The following is a 10,021-nucleotide window of genomic DNA, read 5'->3' on the forward strand; positions in this document are numbered from 1 at the left end:
CAGGCAGTCAAATCAATGTAGGACTCTGAAACTTAAAAATTGGTTCAATGATGGAAATATGTATACAGGTATCATCAGTTTATGGAGGTATGTAAGTCATGAGAAGTTCTAATGAAAGCATATAGAGTTAGAAACAGACTGAACATGAGCATTTTCTAAAAACAGGCAAAGTTGAGAGAAGCATTAGTCAAATCATGAGACAAGATCACAGAAAGAATAATCATGGATTGGAAGTTCCAGGTAGATAACTCCTAACGCATTAGGAAATAAGCCAATTCTAGCTGCCCTATTAACAAACTTTTGCCCTTCCCAGAATCAGGGTCCTCTTGCACACTATCACATCCACTGCTAAGCAAAGGACTGAAGTATAGGCTTCTTCTTGTCCTTTTGCGTATTCAAATTCAGGAAGTATAGCCACTTGGTAAGCGAAGTATCGTCACATCTTAAGGGGAAAGAGGAAGAGTATGGGGAGCATTTCACTTCAGGCTCGTGCAGGTGTATATTCAGTCCTTGCACTCATCCTACTCTCTCTCCTACTTCATCCCGTATTCATCTTAGTTTGAATTGGTTAGGGTATTGAGCTCCTGCTTGTGGGCTCTCCTCTGTAACAGTGTTCCATTTGCCACCTTGTTCCAGCCTGTGAATTTGATGTGCCTCAGTTTTTCCTCTCTCAAGTTCACCATTTGGGCTTCTGATTTCCGCTCTCTGACATCGTCTGTTCTCAGACGGCTGCTCTTTGACCCCTCTTCTCCTTCTCCTTGTATACCGCCAGGTCCGATACGTGGGGGGGGAGGCAGCAGTGGACCCCAGCCTTTTAAAATTCACAATATTTTTTTCTATTTAGCTAGTGATTTGTCCAGGCAATTAGAAAATGAGACGTAAGATCTACAGGAAAAAGAGAATCTTTCTGAAAAGGTTCAAATCCCGAAGGGCTAGGCTGAAGACAGTTTCCATGTGTTGCAAATTTGGACTCAAAAACAGTGTTGAGAGTAGAGAAGAAGGATGTGAAAGGAAAGCAGCAAGCAGAAAGATGATGTGAGAAATATTAGAGATAAATTTTGCTTAATTTACAATGCTTAGTCACATCTTACATTGTAAATAATATATCTATCATCAATTATAAAGTATGGAGTATTTTACTTAAATCTCTTGTTGCAAAAGCTTAATTGCCATGTTTCTACATCTATTTTAAACTGAACTCCTTGGAGGTAGAAAAGATAGAGTCTTATACAACTCTTTATCCCCAACATTTAGTATAATTCCTGGCATATAAAAGACACAGAATGAATAAATGAATATAAGAATAAGAGCAAACACTTGTATAGTGCTTACCATGTGTCAGGCATTATTCTACATGCCTAACATATATTAAATCATGTTAATTATTTACTTTCAAATTATAATTTATTTACACACAAGGATGAAATTATAAATGTTCTGAACTGTTAGTCCTATAAAGAAGAAACAAACTACAAGAAATACAGATGTTGGCAGATATAGTAAATAATTTTAAACATGGTATGAGATCATCCTATCTCAAATATTCCTTTGAAAGACATTAAGAAAATTCTTTGAGAAAGCTTTCTAAATTTTAGTAGACAAGTAGAAGAATTCAAGAATCCCCAAAACTTATGTGCATGTAGCAGAGCTTGAAAATGCAAGAGTCAGGGAAAATTTTGTCATGTTGTTTAATCGCAAAGGTCAGAGCTGGTAAAGTAACTGACAAGACATTTGTCAATCCTACTACCAAAGAAATGGAGAGAGTGATTGTGAGAAGAAAAACGTGGAATGTTATTAATTGAATGTTCCTTTCCACACTTCTATTTTGCCCTGGGACATTGCCCATTCTCATGGTTGAACCCAACCTCCATTATGTCAAGGGGTAACAGAGAGCTAAGTTATCAAATTTTTGTCTTTTTAAGTTTAATAAAACTGTCTAAGGAGATTTCTTTCCAGTAGCATCAATCCTGCCTTCCACCTTCTGAGTGCAACCACCAAACTTCGTACACATCAGAGAAGGAAGAGAGAGACTCCCTCAGGTGGAGTACTGGGATTGGAGTGAGATAATAAAATTCCAGCTAAGATTATGAATCTAAGAGAAAAGATGTGTTCTCTACTTCCTTTCAGGAGCCCTGAGGAAAGGAAATCTCTCATAGTGTTCTCTCGGCCTCTGGGCCACAAGAGAGGCAAACAGAGAGAGAGCAGAAGAGTAATGTACAGGCAGAGACTCCATCCTTACCCACCTGTGTATTCCTGGCCCCAAGCACTGAGTGTGCCCAGAGTGGGCTACCAATAAATGTTTGTTGAATAACATTATGGGGGACAAAAAGATACACTAATTGGTTGGAGGAAAGTCAAAACTACTGTTAAAACATAGGTATATATTAAGATGTAATATTCAACTGAAAGAACAGAAAAACATCACAATCAGGATGCTAATTAGAGGTAAAAGGACCAAGGCTATAAACTCTTTGAGAGGAGAAAGCATGTTCCCCTGTATCACCGTTGCCAGGCCCCATGCTTCACACATTTTTATTATTTAATAAGTGTTTGTTGAATGCATAAAGAAGGACTGAACAAACAGAAAAAGAATGAATCAACAAATGAATGAATAAAATTAAAGGAAACCATCCTTCTCCTCCATACACCCCGCCCTCATGCTTGTTTCTCAAGCTAGATGACTGCTCCTTCCCCACCCAGAATACAGGAGGTTTACTTTCTGGGGACATTAAAGGTGCAGAGTGCCAGAAGCAGCTGAGCGGGCAGCTGACTTGCCATAACGAAAAAGGATGAACTGTCTGAACACTAGAAGTAAAATAAAGATTTTAGACCTTGCATGGAGAGAGAAAATACAGGACAAATACAGAGGGTAGGAAGAGAAATATGTCAGATTTCTCAATAGCAACCCTGGAACTGGATCACAATGGAGCCATTTAAAAAATTCTGAGAGGATGTTATCTCCAATAGAGCATTATGTAAAAAGCCAAACCATTTATCAAGTATCAGGGTCAGTTAAACAATATGCAGGATCACAAAAACTTCCTATACTGTACACCCTCTTCTAGGAAACTGATGAAGGGAGTAATTCAAGAAGAAAAAAAACCATGGAATTCTAGGCAAGAGAGGGGCAAAGGCAGCTCTGGGTGACAGATGTGAAGCAAGACTAGCAAGTGAATGGTTTAGACTGCGGCAGGAGGCTAGAGGGTCCCACGAGGGATGCCACCAAGGGAAGGAAGAAAAAAGTCTATCTGGTATGTTTGATCGCATAGACAAGTTTTATAGCTCCAAATGGTTTGAGGATAAGTTAGTGATTAATGATGTAAAACTAAACAAAACAACAAAAGGGGACAATATAACATGTACAAGAATATAATTAACTATGAATAACAGTTACATAGCCATACTAGCGAAAATATCAACTACTGATTCTAGCCAAAAATCATGTTATAATTATACTTGAGAGGTGGAGTGGAGAGGAATTACGTATCAGTGGGGGTGGGGAGTGCATAAGATAGCTAATTTCATAACAGTAAGTCAATCTGAATTTAAAATATTTTAAATAGATGTCTTAGCACATTATTCAGAAATGTGGAAGAAAGTAGCATTTAACACAGCTAAGAGAGATGACAGTGGATGCCTCTGAAAAAATAGGATTGGTGGTAGGTAGGAGTGAGCCGAGGACTGCTGCTGTTGGTGAGAAACCTTATAATACAATGTGACTTTTAAAATTATGCATGAATTCATATGATAAAATAAAAATTAAGTTAAAAACTGTCAAGTTATTGAAAAATACGAATAACAGATACAGCAAGTTCCTACATGGGAAGGAGAAGCACAGTAAAGATAACAAAGCTCAAATTAAAAAAAAGAAAAATGGCCTATATGATGAGAAAGTTTATCCTCACTAATAATCTAATGAGTATTGAAACTATAAGACTTCAATTTCACCTATAAAATTAGGCAAGACTACGGAAGCTCAGTGTTGGTAAGGGTGCACGAATACAGGAGCACATAGATACAGCCTAAAGCAGTGCAGCATGTTCTCGGGCAAATCCACATCTAGGAATCCAACTGGGAGAAATCATCGCAGGAGTATGTAAAGATTTACTTACTAAGATGTTTGTGGAAGAATTGTCTATATTAGGGATAGATTGAAACAAATGAGAAGTACAGGAACATGATTAAATTAGCTATAGATGGTTTCCATGAAAAATTTATGTAATTATTAAAGTAACCTTTTTTTCCAAAAGTTTTTAAAGCCCTAAGAAAACGCTTATAATATGATATCAAATATAACCTCAAGAGTTGCACATACTCTTACTCCAGTTACATCTAACACACACACGCTTATACACTCCTACACAGAAAAGAAAAATTTAGAAAAAATACGGCAAAATGTTAATAAATACTATCTTTAAAGTTGTGGGATTACGAGTTATTTGGGGATTTCTTCTTTGTACTTTTCAGCATTTCCTAGGCTTTTTACAATTGACGAGTGTGACCTCTAAAATTGAAGCCTAAATATGCATTATGGGTTTTTTTTATGAAACATTTTTATGTTTTGATTTTTACAAAGATAGCTTCTAGATGGAAGTCTATGGACTGGTAAAGATGAAAGCCTTATGGAGAAAGAGAAACTAAAGGAATACACTAGAAGAGCCTACAATAGTCTGCCCAGCCCGACAAAAGATATGGGCATCGCTTTCTTAACACAGATTAAAAATCTGTCACAGAGAAAAGATATAACAGTAATGGGGCACTTCCACTATAAAGACATCTGCTAGAAATCTCATTAGACAAAAAAGCTGAGCATCAGACAAATTCTTGACTTGTCTTGCTGACAGTTTCATCTCTCAGAAGGTAGTAGACGCAAAAGGTGGAACTGCTACTTTATTCTGACCAGAAGGGAAGAAGTGGTTGATATGGAGAAGTGAGAGGAGATATAGACAAGGATGTTACAGTAACGTGAATTCATACCTGCGTCAACAGTACTCCTAAAACTTGTCGGTTAGTGTCTATGTAGATTGTGAAGTGGAAAAGAGCTGGGAGCCCAATGGCAGTAGATGACCATAAATTCAATATGTACTCAGATTTTGTATAACTGTGGGGAGGGAAGAAGAATGTTTGTTTTGAACTTCTCACACCTTTGGACGAATAATTTCACTTTGGAAATACCTGCAAAAGATTTCTCAAAAATTATAAAAATATGCACAAAGAGATGTTTGTGATAATGTTGTCATTGCAGCAAAATATTAAAAACACTCTAAGTGTCCAAAATAAGGGCAGAATATTCACTCAATAGAGTATTATGCAGTCATTATGGTGAGAGTTGGAATTTATGATGACATAAAAATACTAATACTATTAATAACAATATGAACTGAAAAACGTTAGGATACAAAACTTAGTGGATCCTAATATGTACTCAAAAATAATGTATACACTTCAATATTTTATTCATTACTTCAACAAATTTTAATTGAATGCCTAATAATATATGCCAGGCATTACTCTAGGCACAGAGTAAACACTGAACAAAATAAATCAAAGTTCTGCCTACAAAGCTCTTCCTTTCTGGTGGGAAAAGGCACAGAATATTTAGAGAAGTTATTTTGGGGTAGACGAACTATGGGTGATATATGAGTGATTTCTTGCTTTTTCTGTACTTAGCAAACATCGTACAGTGAATATATATGACATTCATAATGGAAATATAAAATGTTATGTTAAAATTTGCTGAAAGGCATGCATAGTTAATGAAAGTATTGTATCTTAATTTAATCCATGTGTGATGTGCTAAGCAAGGAAGGTAATCCTGTCTATTACGTGTTTTTTCAGATTACCCTTGAATATTACACACACTTCCAAATACACATCTTAATTAGAAAATTAACAGGCGGGAATGCATTCAGGGAAGAATGACTTGAATTATAGGAAGTCTGAGAGTTATGTCAGAAGTGACAGAGCTGAGGAAACTGAGACATTTAGATTAAAAAAAGACCAAGCCAAAACAAAAGGTGTGGTGGGAAGAATAATAGTTAGAAAATCTGAGCTTAAATTTTGTTCCACCATTCTCAACAAACCTCAGAAAACCACTCTCAGAAAATCATTTCATTCTTCTGGGTTCCAAGTATGTGTGTGTATGCAGAACAAAAATAACATCTCCCCGTCTTTCATTAAAAATTGTTATGAAGATCAAGACCAAATAAATAATGCCGTAGAGCAACTAAGCTCGTGCACCACAACTACTGAGCCTGCGCTCTAGAGCCCGCGAGCCACAACTACTGAGCTCACGTGCCACAACTACTGAAGCCTGCGTGCCTAGAGCCCATGCTCTGCAACAAGAGAAGCCACCACAATGAGAAGCCCGCGCACCGCAATGAAGAGTAGCCCCCATCACCACAACTAGAGAAAGCCTGCGCGCAGCAACGAAGACCCAATGCAACCAAAAAAAAAAAAAAAAAAGACCAAATAAATAAATAGATAAAAGACTAGGGCTTCCCTGGTGGCGCAGTGGTTGAGAATCTGCCTGCCAATGCAGGGGACACGGGTTCGAGCCCTGGTCTGGGAAGATCCCACGTGCTGCGGAGCAGCTGGGCCCGTGAGCCACAATTACTGAGCCTGCGCGTCTGGAGCCTGTGCTCCGCAACAAGACAGGCCGCGATAGTGAGAGGCCCGCACGCTGCGATGAAGAGTGGCCCCCGCTTGCCACAACTAAAGAAAGCCCTCGCACAGAAACGAAGACCCAACACAGCCATAAATAAATAAATAAATAAATAAAAATTTAAGAAAAAAGACTATATTATATTTGAAAATGTGTGCTAATGAGAGAGAAAAATGATTTAGTATAGAATTTTTATTAGGAAGAAATGTTTCTATAATACCAATGCACAGTTAACAGCTATTAAAATTTTATATAAATCTAGCAGATGTCTACACACATAATATATACATATGTGAGTATGTTTATATACCTTTTAACCAAAACAGCATCACAATTTACATAATACTTGATAATCTGGCTTTAAAACTTGAATGACTACCATTATATGTGCAGTTCTAAAGAACAACATTTAAAAGAATGGGTCATATATTTGACTCAGTCTTAGGTGTACATCAGTGAAGGAGAATCCATCACTAAAAAAAATAAAGTTTTCAGTCTCTGAGCAATCTTCAGACAGTTACTAAATGACCATCTGATGTGGACATTTTGAAAGGAACTCCCCAGGGTGGCTGGACTAGATAGCTTTCAACCCCTTCCCACTGTGAGACTCTATCATTTTATTTTGATTCCATAAATTGTCCACCAGGGCCAAGATATGGTGAAAGCAAGAAAATTAACATTTATTGAGGCCCCCATGCCCTTTGAGCTTTGCACTGACACATTATCTCATCTGATGCTAACAAGCCCATGAAGTAATTATATTTTATAGCTGAGGAACATAAGACTGAGAAAGCCTAAGCAGTTTGTCATAAATTTGTTTCATAAAGTGCATACTGTTTACCTATAACAGTGATTTTCTGTGTCCTATAAAACCGTAGGGTCCTAAGGAGATGCCTAAGGGGCTACTATAGAAATAAAAGGGGATCTGAGTGAGCCTTGTTCTGGGACATACACTCAGCTTTAATTAGAACACCCCTGATTTATCTCTGATCTATTAGAGCTCATTTGAAACATTGATCCCACTGATTAAAAAGAAAAAAAAATTTACAGACCACTGCATTCTAGTGTGTGTATTTCCCTGTGTTTGTCAGGGAGGCCTAGGCACCTGGAAGACTGTACAAGTATAGGAAGTCAACAGATTGAAGCCAGTGGTTTGATAAATAAAGACTTTACAAGTAGTATGGAGCCAAAGAAGCTGAGATTCTGTCAGCTTCTTTGTTCATTAGAGATGTCAGAACATCTCTAATGAACAGGAGCAACAAGAGGATGCCTGGGTTATACCCAAGGTCTGGGAGGCCAGTGAGTTCAGGAGAAGCAGGCAGACAATTACCAAGTACAGACCAAGATGGAGTCAACCAAGGCAACAGTGACCAAATGAATCAAGAGTTACACTTGCAAGCAGTCTGTGACCTTTCACCCTGCAGCCACTCTCCCATAAGCGGAAATGTTTCCACTTTGCCCTGCTCTTCTCTTTCTGAACCTCTTTGAATGAACTCATTCTTTCTCATGTTTTTAAATACCTTTAAAATCTGTATGTTTAAATTCTCCAAATGTGTGTCTGAAGCCCTGACATCTGTTTGGAACTTCAGACCTACATATTCAATTGCTTGTTTTTTTGTAGTCAAACAAATGTCCTACAGGAACCTCAAGTGCAATTCATCTAATATGCCTTATTATCTTTGCCTTAAATCTCCCTCTTGTCGTAACATATTTCCTGTCTCTATAAGACCACCTTCCACCCGATCAGTAAAGGCAGAATCATGAGACACCTTGAGTTCCCCTCCCCCCAATATCCAGTGATAGGCTAAAGCCTATCAATTCTACCTTTTAAATTTTTCTCAAATCCATCTTCTCTACTCTTATCACCAGTTCCTTGAGCCCTCAACGCTTGTCATCTGTGTTAGATTGAGTGTTCCTTACATACACCATATAGTGTTGTATTTCTACCCCCGGAGTCATAGAGGTCCATCTCCTAGAATGCCCTTCTCCCATTCTTTACCAGATCAATTCCAAAATTAACTCTTTTTGACATCTTCTCTGGGGAATTTCCCCAAAATCTCAAATTGGCTTAGTGTCTTTTCATTATGCACCCAACGTACTTTGTGTATCCCTCTGGCATGGTATGTATGAAGTTATATTGGACATTTTTAGTTGTGCTTGCTTTAACTGGATTTTTCATTTTTGTATCTCAAGTGCTTAGATGATGACTAGATTCTCAGTGAAAGGATGTGAACATGAACTACACTGCCACATAAAAGTAAGCAAAGGCTGTTGGATGAGTATTGGAGGCCAGGGGCAGAGTCCCAGAACTACTGGTACTTTCTGTTTACCTCAGGCACAGGGAGGTGAGCTCTCCTGGGAGTTCCTACATCCAATTTAATTCAGTAGATTTCCATTGGGCACCTTGTATATATTCTAAATACAAGCATGAGAAGACTCAGGCCCTGTGGTTGGAAGCAAAGCTTTGAAAGACTTAGTTCTGCCCTGTTTGTCATCTCTGTCCTATCCTGTTAGCCTAGTGCTGTGCCTGGGCTGTGCAAACGCTGACAGTACTACCCTCCCACTCTGCCAGGGCAGTGGCTTATATTAGGACCCACTTACCCCTTTACTTTGGTCTGAGAGATATTCTTATGCTCTAGTTTTTACTTTATACTCCATGACTTGAATAGTTCTGTTCAAAAATGAATCTCTATCACTGTGCTAATTGTGAGGGCTTGGGGATGTTAGGTTATCTGTTCTCTCCACCTTTTTTCTCTTCCTAACTTGTACTCTTCTGGGGAAAAAAAAATTTACCTTAAATTAGCAATTTATGGTGAAAAATTCAGGTATGTATGGTGACATTTTAGTGCCAAAGATACGCTTGATCCAATAGTACTCCTAAAATCATTTTTGTGGTTCAATTCGTACCCATAGCACTGAAAGGTAAGTAGTGGGAAGGGCTGGGGCCACTGGTAACACTCCATCTTTCCTGCCCTTCAGATCTCAAGGTTGGGACATGGTCAATGTTAGGTTAAAAGGAGGAGCTCACATCTAAGGAGAAATCCACATCTGCTCTATTTAGGTATTTCAAGTAGTGTTTCTCTTGTCCAGAAAGTGATTTATGTCAGAGAAGTCCATATAACCATATAACAGTTACCTTTAACATTTAAATTATGCATACATCATTTACACAGTGATTTTAAAGTAAATTTAGTGAAGATAACAAATTTTTCTCCAGTATAAAAGTCCTCCAAATTCACTGTAGTTAACCAAAAGAGGTTTGAGTAATAAAGACTGATGTAACCATGGAGTGATTTTTAACAATTTAATCAGCTGGAGTGTTGGTTCCCAAGTTGGTTACAAATCAGAAGGATCTGG

The sequence above is a fragment of the Balaenoptera borealis genome, assembly GCF_965194805.1.
Source record: "Balaenoptera borealis genome assembly, chromosome: 7".
Lineage (NCBI taxonomy): Eukaryota > Metazoa > Chordata > Mammalia > Artiodactyla > Balaenopteridae > Balaenoptera > Balaenoptera borealis.